We start from the raw sequence: 21,807 nt of genomic DNA, 5'->3' as shown, positions 1-21,807 counted from the left end.
GAGCTTGTTAGTTAATAAGATTTCCAGATGCACAGAAAATGTGTTCTAATTAATACAAGAAGGGAAATTTTTGTGGAAAATCATAATTTTATATAGAGAGAATTGACTCAAATTCATAAGAATTCAAGCCATTCTCTGATTGATAAATATTCAAATGATATGAACACACAATTTTCAGAAGAAGAAATTGAAACCATTTCTAAGCATATGAAAAGGTGTATTAAATCATCATTGATCAGAGAAATACAAACTAAGGCAATTCTGAGATATCATTACAGACCTCTCAAATTGGCTAAGATAACAGTAAAAGATAATGATGATTTTTGGAGAGGATGTGGGAAAAGTGAGACACTAATACATTGTTGGTGGAGTTGTGAACTTATCCAAACATTCTGGAGAGAAATTTGGTACTATGCCCAAAGAGTTATCAAACTGAACATACCCTTTGACCCATCAGTGTTTCTACTGGACTTATAACCCAAAGAGATCTTAAAGGAGGGAAAGCAATCCACATGTGCAAAAATGTTTGTGGCAGCCCTTTTTGCGGTGACTAGAAACTGGAATGGATGCCCATCAGTTGGAGAATGGCTGAATAAGTTATGGTATATGAATGTTATGGAATATTATTGTTCTGTAAGAAATGACCAACAGGATGATTTCAGAAAGGTCTGGAGAGACTTAGTGATACTAAGTGAAAGAGACTTAAGATACTAAGTGAAATGAGCAGAACCAGGAGATCATTGTTGATCAACAATGATGATTCAAATTGGTTCCAATTGTTCAGTGATGAACAGAGTCATCTACACACAGAGAGAGGCTTGTGGGAAATAAATGTGGTTCACAACATAGCATTTTCAGTCTTTTTGTTGATGTTTACTTGAATTTTGTTTTCTTTCTCAAGTTTTTTTCTTCTTGATCTGATTTTTCTTGTACAGCAAGATAACTATATAAATATTTATACATATTTTGGATTTAACATATTTAACATGTATTGAACTACCTGCCATTTAGGGGAGGGAGTGAGGGGAAGGAGGGGAAAATTTGGAACATAAAGTTTTGCAAGGGTCAATGTTGAAAATTACCCATGCATATGTTTTGTAAATAAAAAGCTTTAATAAAATTTTAAAAAGAAAATAAATAAATAAATAGAATTATGCTGTTTAGTTTTGCTAAGTCTGTCTTTTAAAAAATACTTTGTTGTAAGAGAGAGTTTTGTAAGGAGAAGAATATATTAAAGAATGTAAGTGATATAAAAGCAAAAAGTATCATAAATTGTATTTTTAAAAATAATACATATTGATGGACTGGGTACACAGAAATAGAATATTTGACCCATTTATGATATTGGAAAGAAATAGTTATATTTTATATTTTCCATACTGTTACAAATCATTTTTATTGTTTTGATAATGGAAATTATTAAACTTGCTTTTTTTGTAAAAAAGTAAAAAAAAGAAGAAAATCATAATTTTAATTTGGTTATCTAGTGTCATAAATGAACCAATAACTCTTCTGATTGTGGATGAGAATACTTCCATCAATTTGAAACTCATATTATTGAGTCTCTTTGATGCTAATGTACTAATAAGGTTGGTTTGGGGGGCTAGGATGATAGTTACTGGGGCAGCACCAAGGAATGAAGCTGCTACAAAGGGAAAAACACTGGCTGTTGGAGCAGAGCCTTCATTTGAAATTCTTTTTATTTACAACACATGTGACATAGGGCAAATTCTTGAGCATTGTTTTCCTTGTTTATAGAATGAGGCTGTTGAACTAACTGACCTCTGTGATCTCTTTTACATCTCAGACCCATTGAATTAAGGCTGGAAGTGGCATTCAAGATCATCCATTGAACTTCATTTTGCATTTGAACCCACATTTTGGATGTAGGAACTGAGACTCAGAGAGGAGATGAGATTTTCCTAAGGTTTCACAGCTACTCAGTGGTAGAAAATGGCCTAGAATTCAGATGTCCTGACTTTCAGTACTGGGCTTTTTCAGATTTCTTCATTTCTCTTCACTTTATGGGACTGTGATTATTAGAGAAAGGGTTTGGATGCCCCTGTATTCCTCCTTCTGCCACACATCACCTCTTTCCTTGGGACTAGTCCTAATGAAATGTTTCCAATTTAAATTTTAGATCTGCTGGGAGGGACTCTTTTTATCTCAGTGGGTTCCTCCTCCATCAAAGTCCAATGTACATGGAGTCGTGGCCCACCTACTCAATGTGGTATGGTAGTGGTCCCATCCTCTCCCCTCCAGAATCCTGCCTTAAGGTTTTGAATCAGTCTCAAAAGACAAATGAGAGGGATTGCTTTTGATTGATCAATCAAAAACAATTCCTTCACTTTTGTCTTTTGAGATTTAGACTCAAAACATTAAAGAGAGGGAAAAAAGTGATGTCAATTTAGTTTGAAAGTGAAGAATGTTCTCCTCTCTTTTGTGAGTCTTTCAGATCAGAAAAATGTCTTCTTGAGCTAACCAATTAGAATGCCAGTTTCTTGAGCATTTTTTTTCTTCCTCTCTGTCCCTCTATTCCTCTATCATAGTCCTTCATGCCCTTCATCTTTCCCATCCCCTGCCTTTGCCCTCACTTTCTTGCCATGAGTTTAGAGAAAAACACTATTTGTTCTTTTCCAGAACAACGTTCTTTTCCAGATGAATCTGGTTTGACTGATCCTTTCCTACAGGTCTCAAGCAATTTTGCAGGATTTACAGAGCCCCTGAAATGAGTGCAGATTTTCAGGCTTTGCCAGGAAGTGTTTTTAATTCTCTTGTCATTCTTTTTAAAGGGGGGAGGGGGAGGAACATCACCACACACAATCCCTGTACCAGTAAGTGCAGAATAAAGGACACAGAACCTGCGCGAATTGGCTGCTGTTCTGCCCATATTGGCTCCATTGTCGATGATAATGCATCCGAGGGAAAAGGCTTTGGGAGGAGAGCCAAGCATTGATTTGTTTTTGAAGCTCTTCTGGTATGTTGGCTGCTGTGTGATCTTTTGTGAAACTCAGAGATGCAAAGTGCAGCTTGTTTTCAAAAGTTGTTGCCAGTGGCTAAGACAGATGCTTTTTCGAATGTTAACCAGTGCTCTGTGAGGCACCAAGACTGGAGTGCTTTGCTAGCTCTAGCAGCCGCGGAACCTCGAGAAGGAGGCTGCCATGACCTCTGCTTAATTTCCCTCTCTTCTTTTCTTTAGAAAGAACTCCTTCACAAATGTTCTGAATGAGCACAGGAATGGTACTGTGCATGTGCCTGAGTGTCCAGCACTGATGATGATTGTGGAAGATGATCAAGAGCTCTGGTACTTTTCCTTATGCATTGCTTTGCTCAAGCCCCACCTTTTCCAGGACTCCATCCTTGTTTATTTTAGCCCATAATGATGTATAGATTCATTCATATACCTTAGGTTTTTTATAAGACTTCCTTTCTTTCTTCTTTTCTTTCTTCTTCCTTTTGTCCCCTCCCTCTCTTTCTTTCTTCTTCCTTTTCTCCCCTCCCTCTCTTTCTTTCTTTGTTTCTTTCTTTCTTTTTCTCTCCTCTCTTTCTTTCTCTTCCTTCCTTCCTTCCTTCCTTCCTTCCTTCCTTCCTTCCTTCCTTCCTTCCTTCCTTCCTGTCTTTCTTTCTTTCTTTCTTTCTTTCTTTCTTTCTTTCTTTCTTTCTTTCTTTCTTTCTTTCTTTCTTTCTTTCTTTCTTTCTTTCTTTCTTTCTTTCTGTTATCTAGAAGCTAACATGATTTTTGGCTGCATGAATAAAAAAAATAGTGCCTGGAACAGGGGTAATGGTAATTTGATCATACCCTGCTATGTTTAGATCACATAAGTAATATTCTATTTGGTTTTGCATGCAAAATATTACGGAAGCCATTAATAAGTTGGAGAGGGATTAAAGAAAAGCAAACAAAACAAACAGTATAGGTGGTTAAAGGCATTCCCTAAAAGTATAGATTGAAAGAATAATTTTAAAAGATAGGAAATAAAGAAGAGGCATCTAGGGGTCTCAAAGGACTATCATGTGGAACACAGATTTGATGGGTTGTCCCAAAAGTATTAGTTCAGTTTTCAACTTTAAGAACTGCTGATATACAAATGTAAGATGTTTATGAAAACATAATTTGAAAACTAAATTATCTGAATTTCTTTTACATTATTTAATATTGAAACTTCTTAATACAAAAAATATAAATTTAACTATAATGTATCTTGCCATTAAGCATTACATGTGTGACAATTTCTAGAAGGTTATTTCTTTAAATGATCTATTGGTTAAGGAGGTCCTCTTTGCTTGGCCACTCTGCTTTGTCTCCATTAGACTTTTTTGTTGTTGTTGTCACATAAACTCTATTCACCAAAACTTTATTCTACAAATGATCTTAATACTAAGATTATAATATAATTCTTTTATCCACTGAGCCAAAGATGATGAAATTTTTGCAAAATTTGAAAATCAAGTAGAGTGATGTATAGTGAAAGATGGTGATTATTCTGACTTCTAGTAAGAAACATACAAATATTTAAAAATTTAAATAGTAAAACTTTCAAGTGTTTTTTGTAAGTTTTCAGCATTTGTATTTCTCAAGTTCTGAAATCTCAAGGATTAAATAAAAAATTTGTGGACACCTTATATTTGTTTTGCACTGCTATGTGGCTCAGTAGATAAAATGCTTCTGGAATTAGAAGACTCATCTTCTTGAGTTCAATTCTGACTTTACACATTTAGTAGTCCTGTGACTCAGGACAAACCACTTAACACTGTGCCTCATTTTCCTCATCTATAAAATGAACTGTAGTAGGAAATGGCTAACCAGTCCAATATCTTTGCCAAGAAAACCCCAAATAGGGTGACAAAGACTCAGAAGTGACTGAAAAATAATTCAACAACAGTAACATATTTGTTTTACTTGGTTACAGAATGAAGAACTAGGAAAAGAGGATAGAAGTTATAGAAGCATTGTTAAGTTTAGTAAAAGGAAAACAACTTCAAAAAATTAGGGCTTATCATGAGTAAAATGGCCTGCCTCAGTGGCTGTGTATTTTTCATCTGTGGCATTGTCTTGACCTGAGTTGGTTGATTGGTGAGGATGTTAAATTTGAGATGCCAGTGGGACAATTAGATGAAAAAGTCCAGCAGAAAATTGGTAATAGTGGATTAGAGTGCAAAAAGTGAGTTTAGGCTTAGACATTAAGATTCTGGAATTTTATATGTAGAGATGATGACTGGAATTAATGAAGCAGATGATATCATCAAAGTAGAAAGAAGAGAAAGAGAAGAATGCCTTTGAATAAGCTTTTAGGAATACTCTTGATTAGAAGGTGGGAAAAGGATGATAATCCAACAAAGGAGAAAAGGAGTCAGGCAGTTGGGCAACCAGGAAAAAATAGTGTTATGGAAAAGTATCCAGAATTGGTGAATAGACTCAAAAGCTACATGGAACTCAAAGAGGATGAAGAATGAAGAAGGCCAGCCATATTTAGATTGCTTATCCAAGAGAGAACAATTTCAATAAAGTCAAGTCAGAAGTCAAATTGCATTAGGTTAAAAAGAGAGTTAGTGGTGATGAAATGGAAGTAACAAATTTAAATTAATCTTTTTCTATGAATTTGGCAATGGAATGAGAAAATAAATGGAATAATAACTTTAGAGAATGATGGAGTCAAATGAAAGGTTTTGTTTTCTGTTTCTGGGTTTTTTTATTTGTTTGTTTCTTTAGTTTGAAAAATAAGGGAGATCTATGACTGCTTTTGGTCATCAAGAAGAAGCCTATTTATAGAGAGATATTAAAAATGTAAAAAGGAGAAATTGAGGGGCACTTTCAGAGAATATGGAAGGTGGTAGGATCAAGAGTACAAGAGGGACAAAACTTTTGCAGAGAGTAGTCACCTCTGCTTCTGAGATTAAGAAGTATAATTTTTCCATTATTGAAATCTCTGAAAAACTTGGTCAAAGCAATCAACCTGTTAGCATCCTCTCACTCCCCACTTTTTCCTACTTTCAGAAAATAGGGTCATTGATGTGTTTTCAACTGTTTTGACTCAATCTGTTGCTAACCATGTATATGATTTGTGTAAAAAGTGTCAAGAAAAACATTGTATTTTCCATCAGTAAATTGAGAAAGGAAGAAAAAATAGAGGTGCTTGAAGGATGAAAATCTGTGAGCAATTTGTCTTTGGTTTATATGTATTTTGCATTTACATTTTAAGTTTTTAAAACTTCATGAAAATCCTACCAATCCTACCAAAACCCATCCTGGTCAAATTCTATTTCCTCCATGAAGCCTTCTCAGATCACTCCAATTCACAATCATCTCTCCTTCCACTGAACTCGTGGCACATGGCAGGTGCAATTTATATTGTTGAAGTCAAAAATATTTTAGGTATACATTATATGTACATATTATGTGCAAAATGCAGCATCAGGTGCTGGAGCAAAAAGCAAAATAGTGCCTGTCTTCAAGGAGCTTACTTATATTGAGATAAGTGAATAATAAAATACAGGGAGAGAGAGAGAGAGAGAGAGAGAGGGGAGAGAGAGAGAGAGAGAGAGAGGACAAATGGTTAATAGCAGTAATCTCAAACTCAAATCATGGATTTATTTTAAGGCTATTGACCTTACTTATTTATAAACCCTCTATATCAACCTCTGTTGCTCCTCGATTGTTAAGTATTGACAACTGGCACTTAAGTTTTAGTTTGGACCTGTGATTTTATCTCAGTAAAGGATCTCCTGGTAAATCTTTCACCGATGAAGATGGGTAACTCATCAGCTATTTCAGAGGTAGAAGAAGGATGAAGCTCTTTGGGAAGCATCTAGAGGCTGAACATCAATTATCTAGTATGGACAGCCCAAGATTGTTTGATTAAAAATAGGTTGACAAAACTGATAGAATGGAATTTCATTTCCATGCATTGGCAATGCTTGAAATCTATTTCCTAAAAGCAAACAGATGAACATAGATGTTTCCCCCTTTAGAATCCAGAACATGGGGAATTAAGCACAAACTGGCAGTGAGTGATATTCCACCCGACTTTAGGTGATTATGTTTGTTAATAACGATTATTGCTCCCATGTAATATTTGCATGATAAACTATAGACATCTGTTGTTTTTTTTTTTTTTTTTTTTTTGGGTCTTGTTGTTAGAAAACAAGAAGTAAGCTAAATGCTGATAATATGCAGAGTCTACCACACAGACTAAAAATAAAGTCGGCTGGCTTACTTAATTTCTGCATGCCAGCAATTCTGAATCACTCATATACGCTGCATTAGTTGCCTTGGAAACAAGTGACTGTGCGTATGCAGCACACTGAGAGTACACAATTTGTGGGCTTGGCCCCTGGGGGTCCCATTACAGAATTTCTTATGTTTAGAAATATTTTGTAATAAGGCCCCTGGTGTCACTTATTAGCAGTAAAGTGTGCAGCTGCCTTCATCAGCATCAACCACCAATTTGTTTCTTATGGAAATGAACCAGCATAGATGGTGGTTGAGATTTTAAAGGTTTTTATGTGTGAACAGAATTGTAGCCTCCTTGAAGTGTTATGTTGCCATTTTATATTTCTAAGAAATTTTTCATCCTTTTTGGTGAAGGAAACTGTTTTGTTGTTGTTGTTATTGTTCTTGTTTTCATCCTCTTTTTCACTTTAAACTTTTAGTATTGACTAAAGTCTCTAAGTGACATGCAAAGCAACTTATATTTCTGGAGACCACTCACAGATCCAGGTCTTCTTTGAAGGGCACTTACAATGCCAACGTTTGCATTCTGTTTCCTCTGTAAATTTTAGATTATAGCAGATTTTAAGCATCACTGGCACAACCAATTCAAGGATCCCAGGATTGGTAAACCTATTTGGTAATTCTGTGTTATTTCAGTGCTGCTTGTAAAACAGAAAGAGGATCTAGAGAGAAGAAATTTTGTTTATTGTTTAAGCTATGCTGAGATGTGTGTGTGGGGGAGAATACTCCATTCTTCCCACCCCCCAATATTTACCTACTCGATCCTTTTCCAAGTCTCTAAATGTCTGAAGTAATTGAGAATGGAACTCGGGCTATACTAATGACTTTGAGCACTCTGTAGGGAAGATGAGCAGTTTTACAGTCCCAGGTGGTTTTTACACTGTAAGAAGGAACATGTGATTTATCAGCACTCCAGAGAATCTGGTGCTTTACACACAGGTTCTATAGATTAGTAGTATACCCCTGCAGAACACACCTGTGAACTTGCAGGCCTTTGGTTGAAAATGATTCCTTGGATAGGGTACATTTATTTTCTCCATCCCTCCTCCCCTTTCTTGTGGGAAATGTTGTGATAGAAAGAATATTGAGCTCTAGGGGGTGAAATGACTGTCAGAATGCCTTGGATTGATAAGTGCTCCTTCTGAAGAGAATATGGAAAAGGTACATGAAGAATTAGTTGTCAGATTTTGAAATATCAAGATGGAGGCCCTGCCTATCTAGGGATCCCAAGTAACAAGTGGGTTAACAATGATAGAATTGATAACTTGCATCACAATGAGGTCAGAAAGGATTGTGAGCCCGCTATTCAGTGCCCAGAGGGAGAGGGGCTTTTAGCACTGTAGTCTCCAAACACGGTAAAAAATCTCTTTTCTTGATAGTTGGATGAAAATGGAAAGAAGCAATAAATGCAGGTGCAGCCCCTGAGTGAGATTAGCAAATGCAGTGACTGGCTGTTCTAATTCCAGAGTTGCTCATTTGGTGAAAATAAGCAAGGTTTGAACTGCAGTTGCAATTTAAAAGAATGTATTATATGCGCCCTGAGTCTGAGTCATGTACAATTCCCACCAACTCCCAGGAAGGGGCGATTTCCCTCCTAGGGCCTTCTAAATCAACAGTCTCATTTAAAACAACCTCCCTCCTGCAAGAAAACCAAATGTTTGGGGAATAAAAGAGGCAGGAGGACAAACTATGAAAGAAAAAGTTTTAAAAGTTAAAAAATATTTCCAAGAAGTGCTTGACTTACATACACGGGAACTAAGTATGTTGTTATAAGATCTGCATTTTACATGCTTAATTATCTCAATTGACCTTCACAAAAGTCCTATGAGCTAGATGCTCTCAGCATTCCAATTTTACAGATGAAGAAATTGAGAGGTTAAGTAACTTGTTCAAAATCATATATATATATATATATATATATATATAATTTAGTCTATTCTTTTCCTAAAACCCATCCACAATTGAAAGTGTTCTTGCCTTGAAATTTTCCTAAAGTAGTTTTGTTCTCTTTGTAAGTACTTTGTATTATCTAGCCTCGTGAATGGGTCCATATCCTGAATTGTGTTCTCTTTAAGGGCAAAAATGAGGCCATTTTTCATCTTTACAGACCCCAGAAAATAATATGCCTTTAATATAGTAGGTGATTAATATTTCTTAAACAGTTAGGTCCCCAGATAAATACCTTTTTGACTACAGAGACAAGTTGTGAGAACTCCAAAGGTGAAGGAAATAATGAAAGCAGCTGAAGGAGAGGATGAAATCAGACTTATCTTCTGCATTTAACATTTTAAAACTTTGGTGGGCTGCCTGAGGAAGTCTCAAGCAGCCAAGCTTTGGGTAGCAGTCTCTTTCAATACAACTTGATTCTCTTTTTAAAATATATTTTAAATTTTATTTTAATACTATATTATTTTTCTAATTATATATGAAAGATGATTTTTTAACATTCATTTTGGAAGATTTTGAATTCCATTTTTTTCTCCCTCTCTCTTATCTCCCTCCTCCCCACATTAATAAGCAATCTGATATAGCTTATACTAATACATGTGATCTGAGCCATTCCTCTTGTCCTTAGCCTTGTCTGCTTTTTCTGTTTTACTATTCTTAGCTATGTACTATTGACCATACACCTGCCTGTTCTATCATGACCCCTACCTGTAACCTTTCCTGCTTGGCTTGCCTATTCTGGTAAGGAATCTGTGGCTATTATCCTGCCCATCCCCACCTGACCTACCACCCTTAGCTCAGAGAGCATAGACTGGATCATCAACCTTCCTGACCTAGCACATGCCCAATCCTCGACTCTAGCCAGACTTGGCAGCTGCTCCCCAGTCCAGCGCCACCCCCCCCATCTTACTATTGAATATTCATTCACAACACCTGCTTGCTTGACCTAGTCCATCCTGGTCTAGCAAGGGGAATTCCAAGTCTGGTTCTGAGATGATGTCCAAGCTATCTCTAGGTACACTACCCCAGGCAAGAATTACCCATTTAAATTGAAGGTGTGGGTCTTCAAAAGAGTGTCTTGAGTTTCTTTTGTTTTTAACAAATTTTTAGGAAGGAAGGAGAGAGAAGGAGAAAGGAGAAGAGGAAAGGGGAGGGGAGGAGAGGGAAGGAAACAAGAGGAGGAAGGTGAATTAGAACAAGCACATTTCAGGATCAAAACAAATTTTAAATGGACTTGAACAAGAGGGTGATTTGGATGATCTGTTTGTAGGAATATTAACTCACTTTCCTGAAGTCATTTCTGATTTATGGAGCTCCTCTGACATAGAGATGCTGTGTTAAATCTTCTGAGAGGGGGAAATATCTCTTTTAAAAACTTGGACTGTGTGGTGGAGGGGATTAATGGTGGTATTGACTAAGGAAGCTGGAGCATGAGGTTTGTAGTCAGAAGACCACGTTCAAAACCCAGTTCTGCTACCCTTCATTGAGATTTATTGAATTCTTAGTTTCAGTTTCCACACTAGCATATGGATTGACTAAGATGGTCCTTCCCAGCATTAAATCCTATGATTCTGAGATTCTCTCAGGAGGTGACTAGATAGTATACTTGACAAATACACAGTCATGCAGTAATCCTAACAATAAAGTCAAGATAGCAATACCTAGTTCAAAATAATCATGTGACAAATTCACAATGGCAGTCCTCTTTGACAAAGGTAGTTTTATTTATGGAAAGAGGTAACAGACAAAAATAAGACAAAAATAAGAGTAGCAAATATAGAATAAAGTTAGGAGAACATATAGTTCCCCAGGGGAACTTACAATTAATCAGGAGAAAGGAAATATTCTGTGAGGTGGGAGTAAGCCATTGACTGGAAAGTTAGACTAACCAAAGAGTTAGCTAGAGTAAGGAGAAAGTTTCCCTTAAAGTGAAGGTACTATGAGGGAGTAAAAGAGAGTACCTCATAGGGGGCTTAAGTCCTGAAAAGAACTTAGCAAAAATCTTCATCATAACCAGATCTTTTATCAGGGAAATACAATCTTGGGGGATTATTCTTAGGGAGACCAGAGAACTCTAGGAATTAGGCGGCAGACCAGATTCCAGACCTGCCTAAAAATATGCTAATCAATATCTCAAAAGGTTGTTTAAAGATATCCAGAGGTTGGGAAATTGACTAGATAGTGTAGAAATTATCTGATAATAGCTTTTTTCCTGACTAGGGAAGACAGTAATTCATATCACTAGGAAATATTGGGAAGTAGTTGCCTTTGCTGTGGCTATGTTCAGGTTTCTGTGGAAAGGGGATGTGACTGACCCAGGAGGCTACAACTACTTTATTTGGAAAGGAAAGGCAGATGGTCATTTGAGGTATTACAGAGAGGAAATATGTATCATATAATATATCCTTTGTGTTCTGTGCTCTTTTCCTTTCTAGAGAAAAACAAAACAAAACATTGGAACATTTTCCAAATATATCTTTGCAATTCCTATTCTAGCATAGTGCTTTGAATATAGTCAGCATATAATAAATGAAGCTGTCCAGTTACATAGTAGCCAATAATCTACTGGAAGGAAGACCTGAGTTCAAAATCTGCCTTATTCATTGATTCTAGGTTGTTAACTTTTTTTTGGTTTCCAAGAAGGAAATAATATCACCTTCCTTTCAGAGTTGTTATAATAATAAATGTAAAACATTTCACAAACATTCAAGTGCCATATAAATACTATGTAGAAGCAGTGGGTTGTTCAGTGGATGGAGAACTGAGTCTGAAATCAGGAAGCCCTGAGTTCAACATTGACCTTACACACTCACTAGCTGTTTGGCTCTGTACAAATGGCTTAACCTCTGTCTGCTTCAGTTTTCTTATCTGTAAAATGAGGATAATTTAGCATTTATATCCCAGAAATATTGTGAGGATAAACTTATGGTGCTATATTAATATATTTAAATTTACTTTAATATTATTGTTTCAACTGAAGTAAATTCATATCTTATTGAGATAAGGGAGATGAAGAAAAAATTAAAAAGAAAAATAACTCTACAACTAGCCCTGCAGAAAATTGTGAAGGGAACTAAGTATAAGCTATTATTTTCCCTCTGAGCTGAGTTCGATTCTCTTCACACTGTGAACTAAGAACAGATCTTGAATGATGGGATTTTTGATTTACTTTACTGCTAGATGTGAAATACTATAAGTAGAACCACTTTGAAAATCAGAGAAAACTTTCAATGATACTGATAGTATCTGTTTTGTTCCATGGTTTCTTGTAAACTTTTAAATTTTTTTTAATTTTAATACACATTTATCCTTCTCAAGATCATTATTCTTTTGTTTGGATGCCTGGCTTAGGTTATATAGTGTAATTGTAAAGTCAGTGAGTCAACAGGTATTGATGAAGCACTTAAATTTGTCAGGCACTGGATTAAACCCTGGGTATATAAAGAAAAGGAAAAAAATAAAACAGGTCCTACCCTCAAAGAGCTTATCCAATGATGAATATAATCAAGTGCATATGAATTGTACACATAATGGAGAAAGATAATCTGAGATGGACAGGATGATTAGGAAAAGTCTGTAGAAAGGGAGATTTAAGCTGAGTCTTTCAGGAAACCAAAAAAATGTGAGAGTTAGAAGTTTTGAACTTAAAGACAGAAAAGATCTAGTTTCAAGTATCATCTCCACCACTTATTACCATTCTAGCATTCTGAGCAAACTCCCTAACCCTTTCATATATGTAATTTTAAACATAAAGTTTATATAAACAAGATATTTGACTTGAAGGGAAACACATCTAAAATAATTTTTGTAGTAACATCCCTATCGAAAGACAGATCTTGCCCTACATATAACAGTTTTGTATTTCATCCTTAGTTTTACGGTGATAAAAGACAAGTGTTGAAATTATTCAATCAAGATATGCAAGGATTTTTTGGTGGGTTTGTTGTTATTGAATAGAGAGAGCAAAATAATTTCCTGGAATATAAAGATAAAAGCATTCCAATAATGAGAAAAAAAAAAAAAAGAACATTTTTACAGAACCAGTTTTTTCCCTCCTCCCCATCTCCCTTTGATATTAATAAAAAACAAACCATTGTTATTTAATTTTTTTTCCCCTGAGGCAATTGGGGTTGAGTGACTTGACCAGGGTCACACAGCTAGGAAGTGTTAAGTATCTGAGACAGATTTGTACTCAGGTCCTACTGACTTCAGGGCTAGTGCTCTATCTACTGCACTACCTAACTGCCCCTGGTCATTTAGTTCTTGAAAATGCATTATGCTTATGTATATACTGGAGGAAAAGGATCTAAAAAGAAAGAAAAAATATGTTGCAGTAGTCAGGATTTGTGTTAACCGATCTTGGTTTTCTAATTATGGATTATTTTCCTTGGGATCACAATTCAGGAGTAGAGTTGCAGATTCACTTTAAAAAAAATAATCTTTTTAGCAAACTCTTCTATTTGTTGCTGTAATACGTTCATTGTATCTTCATCCTCCATTTCCAACTGTGCAGGTGTATCTGTTTCATCGATTGGCTGCCCGTGAAATCGGAATCTGATCTGCCTCATTGACAAACTCTTTCATTCACAATAGGCTTTCATTAGTTTACTAAGTGATATCTTAATCTTAAACTGTACCAATAAAGCATTTTGCCCTGCCGTCTTCAAATTAATGTGGCCATTGTTTTTAGTCTCAATTTGCTCCCTAGGCATCTTGTCAGCCATGAAGAGTCTGGGTTCTCTCTTCAGCTGCAGCTGCACAAAAGAGGCACTAAAAAGGACTGCACTGAGGGAATGTAGAAGCAAAAGGAAGAGGAAGTGAAGGATGAGAATAATTAGGAAAAGGAGAAACAGGAGGAGAAAACTTGTCCTTGAAGAAACTCAGTTTGTTCATTTATGAAATGGTGTAGATGGTAGTGGTAGTAGTGAAGAGTCAGTCTACCTTTGGAGATAGCTGTTGGAGTCAGGAAGACCTAGTTCAGTTCCTATACTTGAAATATAATGGCTATAAGAATCTAGCATGATTTCTTACTTTTTGTGCCTCAGAAGGGTAACATTATAATTTGCAGACCAGTAACTGATCTGCACTGGTAGAAGATTCTTCATCCTTAAAGTCATTTACACACCAGGGAAATCATAGACTGATCACAAAAAAGGAACCTACTCTAAATAGGGCATATACAGGGTAATACAAGGATCAAAACAGATAATGTATGTTGAAATATATTGTCTACCTTAAAGTGTTCTGTACATGATGAAGCAGTAGTGAGAAAAGCAATTTGCTTTATCTTTCACTCCCTCCCAAAGTGGGTTGATACAGAACTAAAATAATTGACAATTAAAAAGGAAAAGTAGGGAGTGGTGACCAATCCATTTGAGAGTGAGGTTGGTCAATTTTAAATAAACATCCACTTGAGTTATCAGTTTTTTCTTTTTTTTTTTTTTTTGGCTCTGCAACCAATGAGGGGACTGAATCATTTTAAATTACAATCTCTTAACCCAGAATCACAAATGTCAGGAAAGCAGCTCCCAGAGTTCTCACATGGGATTAGGATCCAGGAAGGGCAGCTCTGGGCATGCTCCCTGGTATGGTCTTCATTACACATAACAGTATAACAGTTGTTGTGATGATGACTGAGGTGAGAAAACTCCATTTGTTGCTTGCCACAAACTCAAGCCACTTATTTTGTTTCTGTCTAGGCTGCATCTTGCATCACCCCCAAGATATTTTTCTTTTTATTTCTTAGTAAATCTGAAGGAAGGTGCCAGGAAATTCAGTATAGTACTGAGAAAATTAAGGTCAGCTGCTAAGACCTTGTCTTGCTCACCATGGAAAGTACTTTAGTCATAGTATGCGGGCCTACCAGTGGTAAAATGGGCTTGAAAAACACCACTGGTCTCTGAGCTGAAATGTGCTCTCAGTGAGTGTTTATTACCCAGATCTCCAGCATGGACACAGATAACAAATCTTTCCCTTCATGTCACCTTCAGGATTAGACCAGAATTAATTTCACAGTCAGAATCAGCTGTAGCATATTTGACCTGGTAGTGGGCACTGGAGGCAATTCTATTTGGATTGAAATTTTAGGAATTCTCTGCACTGCCTTATTTTATGTGGCAAAAGGAGAACGTAATAAGATCAGACTTAGAGACACGCTCATGACTGGTACATTTCTGACATTGGGGAAGATTCATCCACTTTTCTTTTATTATTGCCATAATAGTTCTTAGTCACCTGCAACACAAATTATACTTATAGACAAATATAGCTATTCCTCACTTATCCACTATAATTGGGCTATTCTACATGAATGAATTTTCTAGATAACTGAAGCTTTATATAGCAATAAAATTTTAACTATTTTAAATTATGGAAACATTTCTAAATTATATCATACACTTTCCCTGTATTATGAACCAAATGTATCAAATGGAGTTTAGCTTGACTGTGATTCAGAATCATCAATATAAATATAGAATTCTCTTGAAGGCAAGGTGAAAGTAAAAAAGTATGTTGGATACTGAAAGACCTCAGAACTCTAATAGTCCCCATTCTTGACTTCAGAGATTTATGTTTGGAAAGAACTTCAACCACACCTCACTCCCCAACACAAATTCTCAACCCAGTGACACTGGTTTCTTGGATGTCCTATGAACAAAACACTCCTTTCAATCTGGTTTTGGTTTCTGTCATTGTCTCCCTCCTTCATTCTGACTACTGACTTCCCTGACTTCTTGTGAGTCTCAGCTACAACCCTACCTCCCATAGGAAGCTTTCCCAAACCCTTCAATTCAAATGCCTTTCCCGTATTATTAATTTTCTATTTATACTATATATAGTGTTATATATATATATATATATATATATATATATATATATATATTTCTTTGCTTGACATCTCCCCCATTGATGTCAATGTTTTCCTCCCTGAAAAAGGTAAGCAACTTGAGGGCAGGACTCTTTTGTCTTTATATATTCTCAGGGCTTAGAATTGTACTTAGCTAGTGGTAGGCACTATAATATTGATTGAATTGAATAAGTGACACTCCTAAGGTTACACAGTTTGTTCTTCAGTTTGGCTCTTCATGACTTCATTTGGGGTTTTCTTGGCAGAGATACTAGAGTGATTTGCTATTTCCTTCTCCAATTCATTTTACAGATGAAGAAACTGAGGCAAACAAGGTTAACAATTAGCCCAAGGTCACATAGCCAATAAATTTCTGAAGAAGGATTTAAACTCAGCAAGATAAGTCTTCCTGAGTTGCCCACTACTCTATCCAACTGCACCACCTAACTGTCCCTCCTCACATAGCTAGAATCCATCAAGAGCTCAGACATTAAATTAAGTACTCTTTTTACTGTATAGTAGGCCAGGTGGCACTAGATTACAGAGGAACTTGAACTTAAGCTTGAACTGTGCTTAAGCTTCTCCCTTGATGGGGAATTTAACCATCAGAGATATATTTTAGTTTCCACTTGTAAGTTAGACTTCCTGAATAATCTTTGATTCTTTCCTGCCAACCTGGCCTCCTCTTTCTTCCCTAACAGGACACTCTGTATCCTGGCTCCATTTCATAGTACTGGCCATCTCATGTGCCTTGCGTTGAATCCCTTCTTACTTCTCCAAAGTATTTCTCTTTGTGGCCATTCAAATGCCGTCTTCTCCATAGAGCCCTTCTTGATGTCCCAATTGCTAATGCCCTGCCACAGTACACTCTGTGTTTAACTAATTTGTATTTGTATTTATTAGCTTTGCATTTATGCTGTCTATATTTATAGATGCACTTATCTTCCCTCATTAGAATGTGATCTTCTTTCCAAGAGATTGTTTTACTCTTTATATTTGTGCCCCTATAGTCTCACACAGTTCCTGAAACAGCAGATGTTTAATAAATACTTCTTTATTGATTGATGTCTATCTTCTGTGATCAAAGCTGTGATCAAATCACTTCATTTTTTCCTTTAAAATTATCTCTTGGAATTTCCTTTCCTTCTGTATTCCCACAACCACCATCTTAAGTCAGGCTCTTTTAACCTCAAGACATGTCAGTTCTATAGCCTTCTGACAGATCTCCTGATTTCCCTCCAATCTCTCATTACTCCAGTCCATTCTGTACATGTTGCCAGATATGCACTCATAATGCAGTGGAGTCTTGTTAGAAAAGTGGTGAATTTCTTCTAATACATCCTTATTTGTACACAGATTGGTTCTCAAAAGACAGCTACTACTCTGAGTTAGAAGCTACACTCTATGGTCTATATTTCTAAAAGTATAACTTTTGCACCCCAATGGGTGTGCTGTTCATTAAGAGTCAAGCAATAGATATAGTTCGCTCTTAGCAAATGACAAGATAATATAGTACACTTGGGGCAATTCTCTCTCAAGAATACATAACATCCCTGAGAATAGTGGACCTAAAGTATAATTGTAGTGAATCATGCATATGGGGAACATGTGGTCAAGGTAATTCTGCAACTGCAGGCCCTCATTGATCTGTCTTGATGAAGTCCTTATGAAACCTTTATTTGATAGCTGAATCTCTCTTCCAGTGCCAAGAGTCCTAGTTCTTATGCTACTAATTGCCTCTCTGTGTTGTTGTTTGGTTAGAATGTGTCTCCATTCCTTAGTAGATACTTTGTCTCTCTTCAGGCAAATGATTTCAAAGATACATGACTGATGGAAAGAGAAAGAAAAAGAAATCTCTTTCCCATCCCCTCCTTGGAATTTTTTTCAGAGACTAGATATTTTTACCACCACTGACTCCAGCTGTACTTTTACTTGATTCTCAAAATGTCTTCTAAGGAGCGCTGAGGGGCAATGACATTTTCCATCAGACAGTGGGATTGCTACTTCCAATTCACTCAGAATGTTCATACTTCTAAAGGGATCTCCAGGTTAAAATATCTTGGTAAAAGAGTACTTTGACAATGTGACAATTGAAGTTGGGGAAGAAACCAAATTCTTCCACTTCCCCTTTGGATATGGAATCATCTTCATCAAATCCACACCATATCAAAATCATTTTGGAATATTATTATTTATGACCTACAAGGTGATTCTTGGGAAAGATTTGCCTGCTTTCCCAAATACTCAGGTGGAATGGAGTCTCTCCTATCTGGGCTCCAAAGGTATCTCCAACCAAAGTTTCAGATTTTGGTACTTCTTATCTGGCTTCTTCAACATTCTTTGAAACTACTCCTTCACTTACCTTGTCTTTTTCTTTTTTTCTAGTTAGTTCCCTAAAGCAGCAAAGTTCTACTGTCTTAAAAACAAAATTTTATAGCTATCATAATACAGGAAATTCTACCATCACTAAATCATTCTTTTGGTTACTCTACCTTGGCATATCCTGTTCCTTCTCTTCCTATCTCTGTTCTCTTTCCCTTTCCCTTTCTCCTCTCTTTTCTTTTCTCTCTCCCTCCTTCCATCCCTTTCTTCTTTACTTTATCCCTTTCTTTATGGGAAAGATAAAACATTAAACTTATTCATACTGAAGAATTAATGTCCCCCTGTCTAATCCATTTTCTTTCTGACAGAGAATGTTGTGAAAGTGGGGGTGGAGAGCTTACCTGGAATCATTGTTTGGAAGAGAAAGAAAAAGGCCCTGAAAAGAAAAACTGAAAAGACGTAAAAAAAAAATTTGTAGATTTGACAATTTTGCCCTAATTTTGATGTTGGAATTAGACATTTTTTTCCTTTTTTTTTTTTTTTTTAAAGGAACTGCCAGGTAATTCACAGTGGCTATTGCTGATTTAAAAACAACAACAATGACAACAAAATAAAAAAAATTTGATTAGAAGTGGGACTACATTTTGTATTTCTGAGGCATTTCTTCAATGTCTTCATTGTCTTTTCTGAGGTAGAGGTGAAATTGGGGATACCTCTTAAAGAACTAAAAGCCACCTTAGCATTTCCAGATACTCCAAAGTCATTTAAACTTCTTTTCTCCATTTAAATTAGAAGTAGTTAACTCATTGGCTGATCTTAATGCACAAATCAATCAATTTAACTTGTTTTAATGCTGCTCTTATATAAACTGCTATTATCTGGCTTTGTTTTTAAAGTCATCAATTTGTCATAAAAATACTGCACAAGCTTCTTTAATTTTTTAAAAATTTACTTAATGTCCATTTTGTTAAATGCACAATATCAAAAGGATAACTTGGGTAAGGACTACTTTACTTAGATGAAAATAATCTAAAATTTAGATGTGTTTGCTGTGATCATGGCAGTGTAAATTAATTATCAAAGCTGAGCCTGAATTAGCCTCTTCAAATTAAACCTGATTTTATTTCTCTCTCTTTTCTGAAATGTGCTCATCCTTGAAAGTGGGCATTCTAGTTCTTGCCTTTATTTTACATTTAAAATCACCTTGTGGAATCCAGAAATTTTGCTGTCTGATTTACATTCCACCATTGAACAGTTTGCACATTACTATGTGTAGTCTGAGTGTCTTTGTATGGGAAGATAGTGGGATAGGGAGCTTTGCTATAGAAGCATAAGATTGATGTCTATCTTCAAGACAATTACACTCAAATGTAGAGACAATATAAGAATACATGAGAAGTTAACTAATAGTTACAACAATGATGTAAGAGATATTTTAAAACATTACATGAATAATTTCTAAATGAGTGGGTATGGTGAAATTAAAGAACTTCAATGGAAAGAGACTTTTATGGATTAGAATACTTAGGAAAAGCTTCATGGGGAAAGAGGAAAGGTAAAAAGAAGAAGAAATATAACTGAGCAAAGGAAGAATGGTGAAATGGAAAACACATTGGAGTGAAAATAAAAAGGCCTCAGTATAATCCTCAGCTCACTACTTCTGTGATCTTGATTGGACAAATCACTCACTGAATTTTGCTATACCTCAGTTTTTTTATATGCAAAATGAGAAGATTGAATCACATTATTTCTTAAGTCCTTTCTGAGCCAAAACCCTTTAATTCTAAATAAGGGCATCTAGGTTCTAATCCAGTTTCTGCCACTACTGGGTTTTAGGTCCTTGGGCAAATCAATTGATTTTTATTTGTAAAAAAGATAAGATTTTACTGGGATAAGAAACGAACAGGTTAAGTAATGCACTGGTATCCAGAAAACATTAAAAGAATCTGAAGAAGGCTTCCAGAACATTTACTAAATTCTCTTTGAAAAAACAAATGGTGTCTTGGAAAATTCTCTTGATTTCAAGTCAATAAACTTCAATTAAAATCCCAGTTTTTTCTATTTAACTCTTTGACCTTTGGCAAGGTCTTTACTTTTTTCAAGTACATATGTATTTATTTTTAAAAAGAGAGAGATGAACCAATGTTCTTTAGCTTCCCAATCTAAGATTCCCATTTTCTAAGACCTTTGATTCATTGGAGAAGAATCATAGAGGGTCAGGAGTTGTGAATGAGTTGTGATGTGCATCAGCAGAGAGAGTGCCTACATTGTTGAGATCACTGCTCTATCAAAGAAAAAAACTAGCTAATTCATCAAAACTTCTTCAGTTCTAACATTCTATGAGTTTATCATTCTATGAATTTGTAAGGTTACAATAGTTAGAGAGGAGCCAGCTAACCAGGAGACTGTTCCTTCAATTAAGCATTTATTAAATTCCTACTATGTGCTAGGTACTTTGCTAGTTACTATGAATTAAAAAGACAAAAATAAAACAGTTCTTGCTCTCATGGAATATGAATTCTAACTAAAGAAAAAGCTATATGTATATGCATGCATGTGTATGTATGTATATATGACAAATGTAAACATGTATGTTTACATATACATACACACAAACATATATATACATTCACATTAAGTATATATTATATACAGAATAAATAAAAAGATAATAAATATAAGTTACTCAAACACAAGGGAGTTTGGGAGAGAGGTTGTTCTCAGAAGGATCAAGAAAAATTTAATTTAGATTTACAGGGGTGGAAAATCTTTTTTTCTGCCAAAGCCATTTCGATTTTTTTTAAACATCATTCATAGGACATACAAAATTTTCAACTTATAGAACTGAAGCTTCTTGTCAACTATGGTTGATTGTGCAAATAATTTCATGGGCCTTATATGGCCCATGGGCTAGACATTCCCCACTCCTGATTTAGAAAGTTGTATTTGAGCTAGGTATTAGAATAAAAAAAAAGGGGGGGGGGAGGGAATTATCTGAGGAAAAGAAGAGGAGGTAGTACATTCCAGGCATAGGGAATGGATAGTACAAAATTATGAAGATGGGAGATGGAGTCTTCTTTAAGGAATAAAGAGGACCATTTAACTAAATTGCAGTGTAGGAGCAAACATACAAAAGTGATAATGTGGAAGGTTGGTTCAGGGATAATGGCATGGTAGATCTTGACTTTGAAGGTACATTAGAGATCATCTGTGATGATCCCAGTATCTTACTTGGAGAGGTTTACTGATTTGCCTAAAGTAATAAAGTATTACTACCTTACTACCATAATGGAAAGTGAAGGAAATGGAGAGAGATTTTGGTAATGTAAAAACAAAGATATTAATACAAGTCTTGTTTTTAATTAATTATTTTTTATTTACAAAACATTTGCATGGGTAATTTTTCTAACATTGATCCTTGCAAAACCTTTTGTTCTAAATTTTCCCTTCCTTCTCCCCA

The 21,807-nt window shown here is 35.6% G+C and overlaps 1 pseudogene; it reads right to left on the bottom strand.

The window, feature by feature from the left end:
- Positions 1-13,578: 13,578 nt before the first annotated feature.
- On the bottom strand, positions 13,579-13,902 carry LOC100923408 (annotated as a pseudogene).
- Between the last annotated feature and the right edge of the window lie 7,905 nt (positions 13,903-21,807).

Source organism: Sarcophilus harrisii, chromosome 1, assembly GCF_902635505.1.
Source record: "Sarcophilus harrisii chromosome 1, mSarHar1.11, whole genome shotgun sequence".
Lineage (NCBI taxonomy): Eukaryota > Metazoa > Chordata > Mammalia > Dasyuromorphia > Dasyuridae > Sarcophilus > Sarcophilus harrisii.
Note: the sequence above shows the minus strand (reverse complement) of the source record. Positions and strands in the feature narration are given on the sequence as shown.